General features: G+C 59.9%; 1 protein-coding gene across 6 annotated transcripts in view; it reads left to right on the plus strand.

Moving 5' to 3' along the window:
* The window catches only part of Prdm16 (PR/SET domain 16), a 307,066-nt gene that overhangs the window by 2,445 nt on the left and 285,995 nt on the right, over positions 1-18,626 (plus strand). The window lies entirely within an intron of this gene.

Here is an 18,626-nt window from a genome sequence, read left to right on the forward strand (position 1 = left end):
CGCGGAGGCTCGGGGCGCCCGGGCCGCGCGCTCCCCGATGGCGCCGGCCCCCTCCCCGCTGAACCCCCTCCCCCCCACAGTGTCAGGCGCTCGGGCCCGGGAACCCGAGGCGCGCGGTGGGGGCCGGGGAGGGGGGCGGAGGGGGAGGGCCAGGGGTGGAGGGGAGAGAAAAGCGAAAGTTAGCGAAAAGTTGACGAAAGGGGAGAGCAACTTTTCCTCCTGGCTCGCGCTCTCCCTCTCTCTCCGAGTGGCTCTCAGTCCTGGTCAAATCATATTCCGGGCTTCTGAAATAGTGGGCGCTAGAGCACCGCCTTTGGCGTCCGCCAGCCGGGCGCAGAGGAGGGAGACCCCGAGCCGGGGAGGGGGCGGGCGGAGGAGGGGGCGCGGGCCGGCGCCCACCCGGCTCTCCGGGCGTAAGAGCAGGGGTGGTGAAGGCAAGACGGCCGCAGCCACTTGGGGAGCAAAATGGAGACTTTCTTTGAGCTTGGGACCGTGGTCGTGAAGTTTATTCCCAAGTGGTGCCCCGCGTGGTGGCGGGCGCTCCTCTGCGACTCGGGCAGCCCGCGCGGGCCGCCGCGGTGCCGGTGCCTCAGGCAGCAGAGTCCCCACCGGCCGCCTTCCGACTCGCCGCGACCGCCCTCTGTCTCGCGGACCCTCCAGCACTCACTCGCCTGGCACAGCCGCGCGGCCCTAGGGGATGGAACTGCCCCGGCAAGGCTGCCGGCTCCCGGGTCTTACTTTCTCTTTCGCTCCGCCTCGGGCCGAGGCCGGGGTTCCGCGCGCAGCCTGCGGTCGGCCAGTCCTGGCCGCGGGCGTGTGCTCCCGCCGCCCGCGCCGCTCCCGCCGCGCCTCCGAGTAGCCCGTGCGCCCTCCGCGCTCGGCCGCCGGCGCCATCCCCGGACAGGCCAGCGGGCCAGGGGCTGCGGCCCTCGCGGCTCCGCAGCGGGCAGGTGGGGACCGGCGGCGCCGCGGCCCGGCCAGCGCAGCTCCCGCAGCCGGCCGCGGCCCGGCTACAGCGAAGCGGCTAGCGCCGCGCGGAGCAGAACCCCGCGCCGCCTGCTCGTGCCGCCCCCTCCTCCGCTGGCCGCCGACTCGCAGAAGGGACGCCCCAGCCGGCTCGGCTCGAGATTCCCGCTCGATCACCAGGCTGTTCCGTCCGTCCGTGTCTCCTGGGCCCTATCCTGCCGGGCCGGCTTCGCAGCACCCAGGGCCAAGCCCTCAAGAGTGAGCCCAGTGGGCAGGGGACTCGCAGCACTTTTCAGAAAAAGCTCTGTTCTTGCGGCTCGGGACCCGACCGAGCTCGGCCCCACAGCGGCCCCGCAGCCGTAGGCCGCGCACCCAGCCTTCAGGGAAAAGCAGCTCCCCCGGGCTCCGCTGTTGGTCGATCGTGGCTCCTCCCGAGGCGCCCCCTTCCCCCTGGGCTCTTCTGCGGGCTGCCCTTGGCCTCGGCCTGCCGGGCCTTCCATGACCTCTGACCCCTCTTGGTGCGAACAAGGCCAGACAGACGTTTTGCAGCGGACCTGAAGGAGCTGTGTGCGCGCTGCGTGCCTGTCCTCTCCTCGGCGTGTGGAGCGTGTGTGTTGTGTACCCGTTTGGGGTCTGTGTATGCCCAGCGGGCTTTCTGCAAGTCTGGACCCTGGCTGCAGACCGCGCCGGTCAGGCCCTCATAGAGGAAGGGCCCAAAGCAGGAGCAAGAAATAGTAAAGCCGCTGGGCTGGCCTGGCCTTCGCTGGAAGCGAGAGGCTGGTTTAGCGCACCCCTGCGCTGCCCCGGAAACTTCCCAGAGGCCCACACCGGGCCAGGGGCCTGCCTGGCCTCAGCCCTCAGTCGGCTCCACCCCAGCCAGGTGGGTAAGGTTGCCTGGACCCCGGTTCTGCTCAGGACCCAGATAGGGTGCCTGGCAGCTTATCTGCAGCGTGGCGGGGAGGCCAGAGAATCAGAGAAGTTATCTGATGGGAGCCCAGCACGTAGGCTGCTTCTCTACTGGGGCACCCAGAGTGAGAGTCAGCACAGGTGAGCTGATTGCCAGGTCCCGAGGAGCCCAGCTGGAACCCGTTGTGGGACTCCTCCTGGCTCCACTGCTGGAATCACTGCCCCATCCTTCCCAAAAAGGTGGCCCAGGCAGGTTCAGGAAAGCCCTGCCTGCCCCAAGCTGCTCAGGATCTGCTGAGGAATTTCATTTTATTGGACAATAGTTTAAGCAGATGTGAAAGTCCCCTGGGACCGACTCCATTACCTGAATCTGAGCAGCCTGGCCATCACTCTGCAGATAACGGAGCATCCTTCTCCCGGCCACATCCCGACTGGCATCAGGTGCTGGGGAGGGAGCAGGGTCATGGTTATAAGGGCTCACAATGCCCTTGCACTTGGGACCTGGGCTGTGCCTGAAACGCACAGGGGACAGAAGGAACAGCCAAGCTAGTAGATGTGACCTTGTGACCCAGAGCTTGGAGGAGCCACCCCTGAGGGTACATCTGGGGCTATAATTTCGTTTGTGTTTCCCTATGACCCTCCTCCAGGCCCCAGGCCAGGGTTTGCTGTGGCTGGGCTTCTAGGGGGCTTAGTTGATAGCGCTTTGGGTCCGGTAGTGGGGTCTTGGTTCTAACTTCTCAGGCAGAGGCTGGTGGGGCACTGGGTCATGGCTGAGGAGAAATCTGAGTCTGAGGACCAGGGGTAGAGTGAAGATGGTTCAGGGCTGGGGTCCCCTTACTTAAGCTGGTCCAGTGTTGGCCAGTGGGGATTGGGGGGCCGTTCTGGCCCCACATTTAAAAACTAAATTTCTAACAATAGCTTATTGTTTCTGCCACTGCCGAGAGCCAGGTGGGCAGGTGGGGGTTAGCACAGCCAAGATGCCCTCTTGACCTCCACCTTCAGCACAGACTGGTGACCTTTTTCCAGGAGAGATGTGTCCTGAGAGACTCTGCAGCCAGGACCCCCCCCCCCCAGGCTGCCTTTTGAGGCCTGATCCCCATGCAGGTGAAAACCCCCATAGTCCTAGAAACCATGTATCCCAGGGCTAGGAGTATCCTCGAGACCAGCATCTAGCCCCTGGGTAGGAGCTGCTACCCTGCTAGCTGTGGAACTCTGTGTGTGTGTGTGTGTGTGTGTGTGTACTGCATGTTTGAGGTAATGTGTGTGCAGAAGGTGTGTGTGAGACAGGGTGGGGGTGAGCAGACCTGGAGGCCCAGCTCTCAGCCTGGTTCCTTCTTCTCACCGAAACCGTGGGGGCTCCGACTAATGGCCCCTGCCCTTCCCCCACCCTCCCTAGGGAAGTCTGACCCTCTCTGGCTGTTGTCCCCAGAGCCCACATGGCAACCCTTTCTCGGGACAGTGGCTAAGGCGGCAGCACCAGGAACTCTCCGCCAGGAGTCTAGCCTCTTGCCCCGCTTTGGGCGAAAACTCAGAGGGGCGGGGTGTAGGGCTGCGGGCCAAGGACCTGGTGCCCTGTGTCACTGCCGTGTGCCCACCAGCCCTTCCTCTGCCACTGGCTGTAGGGTGTGCTGGTGCAGAGGGTGAAGGGAGGGGGCTGCTGTGGACGGACTGGAGGGGTGGGGTCCCACCTGGGCTGCCCTGCTCCACCGGGCCTGTGGGTTGCCTTGCAGGAGCAGGTGCAGCCAGACCGCTTAGCCCCTCCCACCCCAGGCTCCTGCAACTCCAAATCCCTTCTAGGCAGCGCTGGGGGCAGGGGACAAGGTCCCCCGCCTGGATAGGGGCTGCTGGGGCACCCCCATGGCCCCTTGAGGGAGGCACAGCCAGCTACAGCTTGCTGGGCCGTGGTGGGCTCGATTAGCCCCCTGTTTTATTCAATTAGGAGGCAATTAGGGATCCTTGGGGGGCTGTACTGGTAATTAAGGTGATGTATAATTAGAGTTTCAACAAAAATTATCCAGGATTAAAAATCTTTTGAATAATTTCGTTTAAAATTTTCAAATAGCCTTAAATACAATTTATCAGGTTTTGAATCAAACCCGTGTATCAAGTGTTGGAAGCTGCAGCTCACGTAGCAAGCGCTGGAGGACAAGGAGCGGCCAGGGCGCCTTCCCTGTGCGGGAAAGAAACTTCGTGAGGAGGAGGGAGCCTGCCGGGCCTCGCCGCAGTGCAGCGCTCGGCTTGGGCGCAGAGTCGGGCTACCTGGCCCGAGGGCCATTAGGCGTGCATCGGCGGGAGTCGGGCTAAGGGACTCCGGACCCTGCGGGTGGTTGCCAAGGCTCCTTGGCCCCCAGCGCACAATGTCGCAGCCGCTACCGCACATGGGATAGCGCTCGCATCTACAGGGGCGCAGTCGCTGACCCCGACCCAGCCATAAAGGTGCCTTTCTCCTTCTGGTCCCTGGTCCAGTCCCAAGGGTCCCCGCCTTTTGGCTTCCGGGGTGGAAAAGGACAGTGTCTGCGCTTGACTCCCCAGACCCTTGCCCCCCCCCAGGTGCCGGCTCGCCCTTCACTGCCACTGTGCTGACCTGCATAGAGAGTGCGGGGGTGCAGCCAGGGTTCAAGTCAAGCCATGAGGGTCGGGATCCTCCAGGGAAACTGTGAGGGGGAGGGAGAGGGCTTTCAAGGGCCGTGCTGGGCCCTGCGCCCTTCTGAGCATGATCCCTGAGCCCAGGTTCAGCCTGGTGGTGTTTGGGCTGCAGCTTGAGCCCCAGTCCTGCTGGGCAGCCTTAGGAAGCTAAGCAGGGTCCCTGTAGGGGAGCCCCAGGTACATTACCCCACTCTCCCCTCTTTGATTCTGGGAGGCACGGAGTAGCTGGCACCTCTTATAGGTATAAAAACCCCAGGTACAGAGTGCAGCTCTCAAAGCCGCACAGCAAGTTCAGGGTTCAGGAAGTCAGTTATGTGAAGACTCCCAGGTCTTCTTGTGCAGCACCCCCAACCCACAGGGCACTGCAGATGGTGGCTAATTCCATAGGGGTTTTAATTTTTTTCTCTCTCGTGTGTCCAGATCTAAGCATTTTTTCCAAGGCTGGTGCTCGGTTTGGAACAGGTCTGTTTAAAAGGCAAGACAGACATCCATGTGCCACTGCTTGTGAACGTGGCGGGAGTGAGCTCTTATCTCTGCTGCCAGCAGGTTGGATTCTTTATTTGCTCAGGGCTGGACTCTCTGCTCCAGGGAGCTGTGACCAAGCTTCTCCCCACCGGGCTATAGGTGCCCTCTCACAAGGGCAGCTGTAAAGTAGCCAAAGTGTTGACCAGGGAGAGTATTATCTGCACCCCTCTGCCCCCATCATCTTCCTCCTTCCCAGAGCAAGCCCAGGACTCTGTGCCTGGCCCAGGAGGTGTAGGAACCTGTCTGCTCCCCCCACCCAACCTGGAGGGAAGTAATCAACCTTCCCCTGCTCCAGGCAATCAGAGAGACTTGGAGTGGCTGCTGCTTCTAACGCCAGCTGTTGCTGCTGCTGCTGCTGCTGCTGCTGCTACCACTGCGGCTGCATGGCCTGAGCTGCAGGGCCCAAGTGAGGTAGCTGGTCCAGCTTGGAATCAGCCGTTGTTCCTCAAGTCTGTGACCTCATGCGTCCACAGTGTCCATTGTAGGCTGAGTTCCCCCAGCTCTAATGCCCCTGAGCAAGGAAGGGCTGGCCTCTTCCTGCTCTGACTGTGCTCTTCTCCGGGTTTCAACACCAAATCCTCACCGCCTGGAGGTGCCCTGGCCGGCCCTCAGGCCAGCCTCTCCTGACTCGGAGGAACAATGCCGGAGCTGGAAGACAGGAGAGCCGGCCACTGGAGATACATATTTATTTAGTAGTTAACATTTTGTGCAAAAAAGGAGGGAAGTCGGATTCTGGTGAGGGCTTTGCTTATTTTATATCCACTATAACTATTTCTGTCCATGAAAATTGGCTTAATTATATCAATGGAATGTTTCTTTTTCAATTCTGTATGCAATTAGTCCATCTTGCCGGCTGCAATTTATTTTAATAAAAAAATAAACCAGTGGTGTGTTCAGTTCCTCGTCCCCTGGGGACAAATGCGATTGGTGTGTTTAATTTCATTAACTACAATGCGGCCTACTGGAAAAATGTATAAAATCAGCTTTATACAGCTTAAACACTGGCATTTGAAACAAATCATTATTGCATTAGCTGTCACACTGGTAATTCTAGAATCTAAGGAAAAAAAATATATTATGGCTGTTTTTATAACCCTTTGCAAATGCACTGTTAAAATAATTTATAATCATTTTAAAACATGGCTCGGTCCTGGTGAATATTTCATCTCCTCTAAATAAGGCTCTGCATTATCCTGTGCACACTTTACATACGGAGGCTGTGCCGTTTCCACTCATCACCCATTTTTCAAGGTGGAGGCCTCAGAGTCTGTCTTTAAGCGAACCTGATGAAAGATGGGGCTTCTCTTTCATTTTGGCCTGAGCGCTGCTCTTGAGAGGACGAGGTGCAGCCATAGAGTCATCTTACACCCACCACGGGTCAGAGGGGACCCCTGAGAGGCCAGTGCTGTGGAGCCCTTAGATCCCCAGTCTCCCTGCTCAGGTGGGAGAAAGGATCCACAGTCAGCATGCAGCAAACCACCCCGTGCACAGTGCCCTGAGCTCAGAGCTGGGACCCCGTGAACAGCCCTTATTTCGTTAACCCTGAAGCCCGGCTCGGGAAGGTGAAGTCTCCAAGGTTCTCCCACATCCGCTTCCTAAACTCAGGGTGCGGGTCCTGCAGGATGGACTCAGAAAAGCCACCCAGCATGTGGTGCTTCTGGGTGGAGACGTGTGTCCGAGAGTGGTGTTCACCTCCTGCCTGTGTTCCAGTGAGCCTGAGTGTGTGTGTGTGTGTGTGTGTGTGTGTGTGTGTGTGAGAGAGAGAGAGAGAGAGAGAGAGAGAGAGAGAGAGAGAGACCCACCTTGCCCTGGCTGTCGGCTGAGTTTGCCGTGGCTGAGGGGGCTGATGGAGGAGGCGGCCCTCATTCCAGCCACTGAATAGCCGGCACCATGGACCGACCTGCGGGCAGGGTGGCGGGCAGGGTGGCGGGCAGGGGAAGGCTCCCTGGATTCTTCGCTTCTGCTTCTGAGGTGCACTCTGAGGAGAACTGAGTTGTGCTGGGGACTGCCCGGGTAACGGTTGCTGCTCTTCCTGGCGTGGAAGTGGCTCGGGGAACATGTCTGGATGTGAAGGAACCGGGCCACAGGTGGGCCTCAGCGTCCCTTGACCCTGCTGGCAGAAGCAAGGGAGCTTGGCTTCTTAGGGGGTGCCTCCCCCCTGCCCGAGGAAGTGCCAGGAGGCACCGTCGTCAGACCTCTCGGGCAGAGGCCAGGGCCCTGGGCTGCTGGGGTAATTTCAGAAATCCACGTGGGCTGTCCTGGGCACATTAAGAACCATTCCTGTTCCTTCCTAGACTTCTGACTTCTCTGGGTGGATTGAAGTAATCATTTTTCTCCTGCTGACACAATCCATGTTGAATGTGAGTTTCAGCATTGATGAGGATGGGGCGTTCTGAGGGGGCACAGGCATACGCCAGGCAAGCCCAGCGTCTCTGGGTCATCTGGTGGGGCTAGGCTGGGCTCTGGGTCCGTTCTCCCCAGAGCCCTGGCTCAGGGGCCTCTGTCCATCTGCAGTTTGCTTTCCATTTGGTGCACTGTCAAGTTGAGGAATCAGCGTCTTTGTCTACTTTCGTCAGCTCAGGGGCTGAGTGCTGGGCGAATGGGAAGCCCACAGGCCCCCCTGGAGGCTGCCCGCAAGGGCACACTCGGGGCCCAGTCCTGCGGCCAGGCCCACCATGGCCCAGGCTTGGGAGGCACGTCTGGGGGCTCCCTTCTCTCCAACCTTGGACTGTGAACACAGCCAGGTGCTCCTGGATCCTCACAGCCTGACGCAGCGTGACTTTGCCAGTACAAAGACCCTTACCTGGCACCAGGTAAAGGCGAGGATGTTGTGGAGAATTCAAGTGAGTTTGAACTTGGATCACGCACAAGCGTGGGAGTCTGTTTCTTGCTTACTTCCACCCCTGACCTCCAGCAGGAAGGCTTCACAGAACGATCCGGAAGGGCCCGGCCTGCTGTCTGTGGTGCTTCTGCAGCCAGGCCGGGACGCACCAGAATCACCCCAGTCAGACAGGTGGTCAGAGCCACTTTTCTCTCATCTCCTTGGTCCCTTTGGGACACTGCTCTGTTGGTCTGCAGCCTCCCAGGGTGGGGGTCACTGTGGGCAGGGAGGCCGGTGCAGTGTGTGGACCACTCAGTGTGGTGGTAGGCGGTGTGGCTTTAGGACACCTGGGCCTACCTACCACGGGCCTCTCCTCTGCCCCAGCAAGACCAATTTTGATGACTGCCATGTAGCTCGGTCCTGAAATAAAAAGCACCCAGGATCCTTAGTTGGTTATTTTGTGTCCAAACCCAGGGGTGCTGGGGCCTGGGTCTGTTGTGGCCCTGTGTGTGCAGCGAGGCTCTTTGGGCTCAAAACTGGCCACACCCCCTGCCGCCCTCCCACCCTTCAGCCCGTGGGCGTTCTCTACCCCTGCACCTGTCTTTGGGCTGAAGCAGCTGCTGGCATCTGCAGGCTCTTCCCTTATCAGAGGCCTCCCGGTTCCTGCAGGGCTGGGGTCTTTGGCTTGCCTTGGCAGCTCCGTTCCCATGGGTCTGCTCATCTTTCCCTGGAGCCCTCCACGGGCCTACTGCATGCCAGGCTCCGGGTCATGGTCATCTGGGGCAGAGCCTCCCCACAGCTGCAGGAGGCTGCCCGGGGGATCCACCTGGAGGATGTGGTCCCTGAGCTCTGGGGGTGGGGTGGCTGCAGCTATGCTGTGTCCATTACGACAGAAAGTGGGATTGGTCAGCAGGGACTCACCAGACTCTGCATCCTTGCTCTGGGCCTCTGGGTCTAAACTGCTCAGAAGGGGAGAAAACCAGAGTCAGACCAGCAACCCACCCAGCCTCAGTGTTCTTGCTCACCCTGGCCTTGCCCTGGTGCCGGTGAGGGGATGCGAGACGCCAGCTCTGTTGCAAACTAGAAAGGCCGAAGGGGAGAAAGAGAGAGGGAGAGAGGCTGGACGGATTCCACGAGCCTCCTTCTCTCTTTTACATTTGGTGGTTCACATGAAGTCTGTTTCCCGAGTACCTGCGGCAGGCAGGGCCACAGTGTTTCAGCAGAGGGACATGAACACTGGGCTGGCCATGAGGAATGGCCCTGGGACTCTTTCCTGTGATACGGTTTAATCCCATATCTATATTCAGAAGCTGGCAGTCACTATTATACCAAAATATGGATTTACATAATGGACTCCGATTGCTACCGCTAGTTGGGTCTCGGAGGGAAAGGGGCATGCGTTGGAAAAGGCTCACACGTTTGTATCTGCCCAGTGGGCTGTGACAGCTACCTTGGAGGGCCCTGCTCACATCAGTCCATAAAACATTTAAACAAAGACTGAATATCGTGCTCACCAGAGGAGCCCGGTAGCTGACCACAGGAAGGCTGCGGTGGGTCCCCAGGCAGGAGAAGGCAGAGCTGTCTAGGGAGGCACCAAGCACTAATCCTCACCTCTGCCTCCTCCCCTCCTGTGAAGTCCACCTGGGGGTCTCCAGGGAAGACCCCCGCCAAGGAAGGCCATGGGATAAGGGCCTCACTATATTGAAGATCCATGGCTTTGGCCTGACGGTACCCCAGCCCACACCCAGGGGCTGTTGGCCCTGGCTGCCCTGGCCGCCCAGCCCCAGGGTGAACACAGAGTGGCCTGGGCCAGGGGGTGTTAGCATGCAGGAAAGGAGCAAGCTGCCCACAGTTTCCAGGGTCCCTTCTGGAGGAAAGCCACAAAACAGGGCCCCCAGTGACCAACAATATCGTGACCCCAGGCGGTTACAGCAGCTGCAGCAGCACCGGGAGCCCGGCCTGGCTTGGGGGCTGTGTCCACCCCTTGGCCACCTGCACAGCCGAAGAGATGGCTCCCGGGAAGTTTCTGGCCCTCCTTGCAACTTACTCGCCACCTCTTATTTGTGGAGTAACTGCTGCATTCCTCAACTCCGTGGAAGCCGGAGCGGGGACGTTGGCCCGAGCTGACACTGCCGGCAGGGAACGGGTCCTGCAGTGGACCCTCTGCCTGCCCATCACGTTGGGAGCGTCTCCTTGGAGCAGGCAGGTGTGCACCTGTGTGCCCACTTGTGCTGTGTGGGCACCTGTGTGCAATCTGGGTCTGACGCCTGAGTCAGACCCAACCCCCCGGCAGTTTTGTTCTTATATTTTGGGTCAGTAACAGGGAGCACTCCCCTGCCCACCTGTGCTTTGAAAGCCACTCAGTTCCATGGGACCCTGTGCCCTTAGCTCTGCATGGTGTTGGAGACGGTTGCCATGAGCAGCTGGTGCCAGGCCTGGCCCAGAGCCGTCTTGCAGCTGGTTGTAGTGGGAGAAGGGACGAGGCGTGTTCCGAGGTAGAGAGGTGGCAGCGATCTGCGAGCACCTTCCTGCCTGCCTGTAGCCCCCGGGAGGAAACAAAGAAGAGACGGCTCTTAGGCCATCCTGGGCCCTGGTGCTCATATTTAGAAAAATCAGGCCTCTTGAAAAATTGCAGAATTATGCTGCCAGTGTCAGGTTGCGAGATAACGATGTGTCTGTGTGTGAAAATATTAAATTGCAATAACACGCCGGGCGAGTGCCTCTCTGAATGGGGTATTCAGTTCCCAGCTCGGGCTGAACCTAAGCTAGTGACTGACAGAATACGAATGGTGTCCTAAGGGGGGGGGGGTTTACAGCCGTCCTGGGCCTTCCTGATCGGTCTCTCTGTCTGGGCCACCTCATCATCCTTTTCTTTAATGAAACAGCCCGATGGTGCGGCTAATTATTTATTTATCACATTAGCAGGGGGAAAAGCTATCAGAGACAAATCAATTTTTCCCTGAAAGTGATTTGACATGACTTTAAAAATAAGGCCTCCTACACTACGCGGGGCGGTGTCCTCAGACCCCCCAGAGTTCATCAGTGCTGCTTACGGTCCATTCTGTGGAAAAATGGAGAGCTGCTCCCGGGCCTGCAGTCTGCGAAAGGCAGACCTCGGCGAGGCCGCGTGCTTTCCGGCTGGGGGGACTTGTCGTAGACCCGGATTCCAAGCATCAGAGCATGTTGGATGGTTTCTTCCAGGCAAGTGAAATCTGAGCAGCAACAAGTAAAACTGGACGATGGGAGATGTTGAATATCTGCAGAGCCCACGGAGGCTTGGTGTCTCTGGCTGAAAACCCACGCCAGAAGGGGCATCCCGGTCCCTAACCCTCGGGACCCTTCAGCAGTTCTGTGCACAAGGCTGTGAGATGTGCATCATGGGGGTGTGGTTTGGTGGCTGCACATTTGGCCGAGGGTCTTGAAGAACAAAAGTTCCTTAAGGAAAAAAAAAAAAAAAAAGCTGGAAAGTAAGAGAGCTCCAAAGTCCTGGGGCCAGATATCTGTCCCAGGAGGAGCTCTCTGGTTTCAGGTCTGGGAATCCGAATCGCAGAGCAGAGGGCCCCTGAGCTTTAACTTTCTCTCCATCGGAGGTGTTAATCTTACCTTCCAGAGGTTAGATAAAGCTGCTGAAAGCTGCTGTTTGTTATTGAATCTCATCTGCTAATTACGCCAGCCCTGGGACTCTGGTTCGAGGCCCCACTCCCTGGGCCTGAGCTCCTGGTGGGGCAGCTGCGATCAGAGCCCTTCTTTGCCCCTGCCCAGGTTCTCTCTCTGCCGGGGGTTTTAGGTTCCCTCCATCCTGACAGACTACCCTGGTTCAAAGGGGAGTGGGGGGCTGGCGGCCACGGGGGTGTGAGAAGCCCATGCTCAAAACCTGGGCCCACGGCCTGGGACATCCCCCTCCCTTGCCCACTGAGGGCCGCAGTGCCAAAGAAAGGGCTGAGGCTGGAAGAACGCAGGCCCCGGTCAGCCTCCAGCAGGACCTAGATGAGAGTGTGGACCCGCCGCGGCCTGGAGGGGAAGCAGGGTGGTCCCCATTTGGTAAGAAGGAGGACGGGCCGGGGACAATTGCCGTGAGCCGTGGACATGGCAGGACAGCTGTGCGTTAGGCACCTGACCACACAGCTGTTTCTGATCACCTGGTGTTGGTCACTAGGGCGTGAGTGCAGCTTGGCCCTGGGCACAAGAAGGGTCACCTTGGAGGCCAAACACGTGCATGGTGGGGTCAGCCAGGCCATCTCCTCGAAGCCCCTGGTGTTCCACTGAACCTGGAAAAGCAAAACTGAGAGGTCCCCTTCCCTGCCTGCCACGAGGCCTTCCTGACCTGTGGGAAGAACGTGGGTGGAGCCCCTGTGAGTGCCACCCCCAACTCCGAGCCACCCATGGTCCCTGCGGTCCCCTGAGTTGAACCTGCCGGCTCCCGGCCTTCACTTCCTAAAGTCAAATGGGCTCCAGCACCTGGCTTGACCTGGACAAACCCCCGGAACTAGAAGGGCAAGGGCCGGCCCTCAGCCCCGTGTGACCTACGTGGGGCAAGTCGAAGGCCACGAGCCCAATTCCTGGTGGTCAGGTTAGCCTTTGGGGACCTGCAGGGCCATCCTGAGGGGATGTTTCCTGCTCTCGGTGACCTTTAGGAGTGGGCAGCTCTGGTGAGACCTGCTCTGGGCTGGCTTGCCCAGTGTGAGGTCAGGGGTCAGCTTGACCCAGCGTGGAACCGGGATGACTGGACCTCAGCTTCTGTTCCCAAGGAGGCCCCAGGCTGAGTTGGATCCGGCCGTTAGAGGTGGGGGCACTGAGGACATGTGCTTTATGCAGACCAGGGCTGAGGCTGGGATATGCTCTGCAAGGTCACCAGTCACGGGGCCCTTGACCCCGCAGGTCACTTCCTGGGTCTCTGCCCGGGTGCCCCAGCTCTGCTGAGTCAGGACAGACCAGGCGCCGTAGCAGTGCCAAGCACCTCCTTCCCAGCACCCTGAGCTGGGCCTTCCAGACAGAGAGACGGAGCTGGGGTGCCTCTGGTCCCGCAGGCCACAGGGCTCGAGGGCCGCCTCACCCTCTCCAGGCACCAGCATGGTTGGGGTGGAGTGAGGGCTGCCCAGGGAGCTGCCCAGGCTCTCGGTGGAGTGAGCTGCGTGTCCCCAGTCGCCGGGCCCCGCTCGCCGGGCCCCGGTCCCTCCCATCCAGGGCAGGACGCGCCTCTCCACCTCTTGGCCCAACGTTGCTGAACTGTGCCGAGAAGACACAAAGAAGCGGCCAAGCTCCGTGGGGGAGTGAGAGCAGCCCGGCCAGGCCCTGCTGGGAAAGCCACCCGGAACTCTAGCTTGCGGCCATTACTATTGCTATTATTGTCTCAGGATCGAGGTTGTTATTGTTAGGAGTTATTTTGGGTTTCTGGAACTTTCTCTGGCTGAGGGCAGATTTATGTGTGAGTGAGGAGAGCTGGGCAGTATCCCCTGGGGGGGTCCCTGGACGTGGCCTCCAGTCAGCAAGACAGCACAGCATGTCCCCCGTCCACGGGGGGGACAGGGGCAGTGGCAGCATCCCTGGCCAAGTTTTCCACAGGTTCCATGAGAAGAGCCTCGAGGATGGTGGAGACACCCTGCTGCCTAGGGACACCTGCCTGGGGACACCTGCCTGGGGACACTTGCCTGGGGGTACCTGCCTGGGGACACCTGCCTGGGGGTACCTGCCTGGGGACACCTGCCTGGGGACACCTGCCTGGGGGTACCTGCCTGGGGACACCTGCCTGGGGACATCTGCCTGGGGGTACCTGCCTGGGGACACCTGCTTGGGGACACCTGCCTGGGGGTACCTGCCTGGGGACACCTGCCTGGGGGTACCTGCCTAGGGACACCTGCCTGGGGGTACCTGCCTGGGGACACCTGCGAGTGTCAGACTGCACGGTATACACAGGCGGTGCCGTCAGCGCCCTCTGGGTCCCCTGCTCCCTCGGTTTTCCAGGGCTGGGTGCCAGATCCCTGAGCAGCGGTTTCTCGCTGTCCTGCCATCACCATGCGGTGCTCAGACCTGAGCCTGCAGCCCTGACGTCGTGGGGGGACATACGTTGGCCTGGCTTGGGGACTGCAGGAGGTGAGCTGTCAGGGCAGCCCCTCACACTGCACACACGGGCGTGAGGCAGGTGCTTGCACACATGGGGCAATCCGGTGTGCACACTCACACAGAGCACTGTGTTCACACGATGTGACCCTGGGAGCCGGACTTGGTGTGTCCTAGACTGTTTTGGAGACTTAATGTGCAGACATCAGATTGGGACACCTCTTTTTGGGGGGAGGTACTGGGGATTGAACCCAGAAACACTTTATCACTGAGCTGCATCCCAGCCCTTTATCTTTTTTATGTTGAGACAGGTTCTAAGTTGTGGAGGCTGGCCTTCAACCTGCAATCCTCCTGCCTCAGCCTCCCAAGTTGCTGGGATTACAGGTGTGTGCCTCCACACCCAGCTCGGGAGACCATCTTGTCAGGACAGGACCCTGTCCAGGAGCTGTCCTTGGGTCTCTACAGGCCTGGAGGCTTGTGGATAGAGCAAGAGGGAAAGGGAGATGGCACAGTGGAGGGCTCCATTGCAGAATAAAGGGTGAGCGTCTGTTGGCCTGTGTGGTGGCCTTTCCCTACTCTTCCCTCTTATCCTGACCAGGGACTGTGGTCCTGGCAGGCTGTAGGGAGCCAGAGGCTGTCCCCCTCAGCTGGGGCAGGACAGGCTGGAGCCCCCTGGATCTGGTGTCAGACAGACCCAGAGCAGGGCGCAGGGGCTGCCTCTGGCCCTTTCAAAGGGACATTCGATCTGAACCCTGGGGCCCAGTAAGAAGATTCCCGGGAACCAAAAGCACTTTCCAATGTCCAGACTCTGGCACGAGGCCCTTTGTGGGATTATCTGCCCCCCTGGGAGGCCCGGAATGTTGGAGGTGAGGGGCCACAGCAATATAGAGCTCCCGCAGGCTGCTGATAAAGCGGGCTGCTTTTCTGTGGCCGCTCTGTCGCCGAAATTTGAGGTGCGGCCCCAGAATGGGAGCCGCTGTCTCAGGACATCTGAGCCCAGGAGGCACCGTCCATTCTGCACTTGCCCTTGAGAATTTGATTCGAGGCCACATCTGCCTATATCTAGGGCTCCTGCGGCTCAAAAAAAACCCAAAGTGGGGTAGAAAGATGTCCAGAGGGACTGGCCAGCACTCACTGCCCCACTGACTGTCCTGGAGCACACAGGCTGGGCGCAGGGCCATCGTGGCTGGGCAGTACGTCCCTGAGCTGGCGGTCTGTGGGTCCTGCTGCAGGCTGATGGTGAGCAGAGGCTGGTGGGTCCGTGTGCATTGGGCTTCAGGTGCTGGCGTGGCCACCCTGGGCTCAGTGTTGGTTCCCAGAAGCTGGACAGTTTCCACACAGAATCCAAGCCCTGCTTCCTGCCCCTTTTGGTCTCTGAATCGAACCCACCTTTGTTGGTGGATGGCTTAAGGGCACCTCCCACTGCTCTGGGGGCTAGTGCCCAGGGCCTGCCAGGGTGCATCCAGGTGGGACCTGGCAGGAGCCACACGCAGGTGGCATTGCAGGGGGAAGACACATGTCACTGAGGCTGCCTGTGGCCTTGGTGGGATGCTGGGGAGGACCTCAGGGTCTCTGTAGGCTGCAGCAACTGGGCTCCCCTACAGAATCATCCCACCGCTAGGAACCAAGCTTCTCCCTGCCCTCAGGGCCTGGGAGGACCACGGAGGCATCAGGGTCTCCCTCTGAATCGCTCAAACCACTCTGGGAGGCAAAGCAGGGCAGAAGGACTCCCCTCAAGTACTGTCCCTCCTGGGGGCATCTGCTTTCATGGTCTGACTGTTAGTTGGCAGCACAGGCCTGGGGCTCAGGCAGACCCAGGGGGAACCCTGGCACCCACTGTTGGTACGCCGAGTGTCCCGCTGCTGCTCAGAAGCCTCCCTGAGCTGTGGCCCGTACTTGGGGCTGTGGTTAAGTCAAGAACAAGCGTGGCTGGCCCTGGAGGACAGCAGCCCCACTCACCTGCTCATTCTCTTCCTGGAGGGCACGGCAGGGTGGCCACAGCAGGTCCCCTCTAGCCGTCTTGGTTGACCTGCTGGGTCCCAGGACAGGTGGGCATCTGGGGGCCCTGGATCAGATCTGACTTTCCCTGGCTGCTGCCTGCATACCTTCAGGGCCTGCACCGGGAAACTCCAGTGGGCACAACCAGAGACGCTGGTGCGCGACCTCCCTCGGCCCCGGGCCTCCACCGTCACCTTTTTATCTGGACATTTCCCTGGGCTTAGCTTGCAGAGCTGCAGTGGTGCTGATTGGACCCAGGGCCTCCCAGGGCTGAAGTGTGCACGTGCTGACCCTAGGCCCAGCCCCGTGCCCCTGCCTCCACCTGTGGCCTCCTGGGTGGAGGAGCTGCCTATCTGCAGTGGTTTCCTTTTGGGGCTAAGGGATGATTTGGTTTAATCTGTTGGTGATTGCCTTCTTTATTTTTTATGAACTAGGCCATTGATTAGGCTCAAGGTTTGTGGAAATGTGTTAGGGCCTGCAGATCTCCGGGAACAGAATGAGAAGCCTCTTGAGGTTTCCAGTAGCGAAGCAATGGGTGGAATTCCACAATCCAGGTGGCGTCACTCACCGCCAGTGGACGTTCAGAGACAGAGGAAGAAAGAGCAGGAAGAAAAGGGAAGAGAAGTCCAGGGACGGGCCAGAGCTGAAGAGTTCATGGTTGAAGTGGACTCCACCACTGGAGACGCCACACAGGTTTCTGTCCCTCTTCTCGGAAGTCCCAGTGCCTTCCTAGATGGGGACTCCGTGGTTAGCCCCACCTATGAGACCAGGTGCAGAGAGAGGTCTGGGCTGGCAGCAGAGGGGACCAGAGCCCAGACTTCCCCAGTCTGCAGGAGAAAGAGCCCGGAGGAGCCTCTGAGGAGAGGAGGTGCAGAGGGCCCTGGACTCCACCCACTGGACCACCTGATCCTGGTGGGTCAGGGCCCTGTCAGCAAACTGACTCCACAGCAGGTCAGGTCCGGGGGCAGCCCAGCCCCGAGTGAGGGAACGCGCTGCTGGGGTTGGCCAGAGGGAGTTTTCAGATCACGGGAGGGGATTTAGATAGATTGGAGCTCTTCGTCTGCAGACGCAGTCTTGGTCTCAAACGCCCACGTGCCCCTTTCCTTGAGCGCCGTAAAGCTGACATTTCCAGATTGTCAGCCAGGCGCGGCCGGCAGCCCCGGAGCTGCTCAGCTCTCCAGAAATCACCTCTCCATCCTTCTCCATCGTGTGCCCCGACATCTTGACTGTTTTTTGAAGCAGCCTCAGGTGCCTTTGGACAAGTGCCCAGTGATGGACGAATCAATCTCCGGGCAGGCAGATGTGCGGCGTGTGCCCCCGGGCGCAGCCTCCGTTCCGGGCTGGGCTGGTTGGGCTCAGTTTCCCCGCGGTGCTCTCCCGGCCTCCCTGACCGCCCCGCTGGGCCTCCTGCCACGGTCCTTCTGCTCCCTGTTCCCTTCCTGATGCTCCTCTCACCTCCCAAAGCCAGCCACAGCGTGGTGGAAGGTTAGTTGCTCTGAGACGCGCCCCCGGGACGTCTGCTGTATACATTCCCCTCTCCTGCCGCCTGGCCTCGGCCTCGGCTCAGGGGGACACATGGACAGGCTGGAGTTTGGTTTGGCTGAGAGATCTCCTTGGGAGGAGGGGAAGGCCGGGCAGTCAGGAGTGAGGGGCTGCGGTCCCTGGGCTCCGTGCAGACACCAAACCAGCTTTCCCTTCGGTGTTATTAAGAGAGCCAGGGCCGGGGCTGAACCTCCTGACAGAGCGCTCGACTGGCACCTGCAAGGCCCTGGCTCCATCCCCAGCACCGCAAGGGAAAAAAGAGCGCAAGGGGCTTGAGTCTCTGAGAATGTCCCCGGAGCCAGTAACGGCCCGTCAGGCCAGGGCTGAGGGTGGGGGTCCCCACTGCCATGGGACCCATTCTACCTTAGAACCCCAGGCCGGCTGCACAAGGACCCCAGAAGTGCCTGGGCGAGGCAGGTGCCCTCCTGATGTAAGAATCTGCAGCCTGAGTGGGTGAGATGGGCATCAGCAGTGCCCCTGCCCGGAGAAGAGGCGAGTGGACCCAGAGCCCTGGCACCCCTGCTGCCCACATGCTGGGGACCCAGGCGGAGCACTGACTTCTCCAAGGCCTGGGGCCCTGGGGCTGCCCCGCCAGCCCTGGGATCGTGCACACCCCCGCCACAGGGAGAAGTGGCTTCTGTGCTTGGAGGAGCAGAAACCCTTCAGAGCCCAGCAGCGGGTCCATCTTCCTGTTCCAGAAAACTAAACTGTGTCAGGGCTTCCGCAGGCCATGACACATATAGGCCTCGTCGCCTCTTCATAGGGCAACAGAAATACCCGCCCTGCCAGGGGGTCCCCGCGGCTCCTCCTGGGGCAGCCCCGCCTGCTGATACATGCAAGGGAGCCTCCACCCCAGCCTCCCTCTGTGGTCCTCCCGAATTCCCCTTCTGGCTGCGTCGCTCAGGGCTGAGCTTAGTGCTGGACGGTTCCCTGAGGCCTGAGTTTGTGCACCCCCCTATTTGTTTTGATTTAGTGAAAACAGGGACATCAAATTCGTTGTCCTCCATCAGACCCATCAATGGGAGGCTGGTTCCTCCTATCATCTGACCCATTGGTCAACGTCACTCCCTTCGGTTTGGGCTGCCTCCAAACTGTCACCGAGAGCTCCAAGAAGCTCACTTCCAGCCTTCCAGGTGCTCCCGGTCCAACCGGACAGATGACACAT

Source organism: Marmota flaviventris, chromosome 10 (assembly GCF_047511675.1).
Source record: "Marmota flaviventris isolate mMarFla1 chromosome 10, mMarFla1.hap1, whole genome shotgun sequence".
Taxonomy (NCBI): domain Eukaryota; kingdom Metazoa; phylum Chordata; class Mammalia; order Rodentia; family Sciuridae; genus Marmota; species Marmota flaviventris.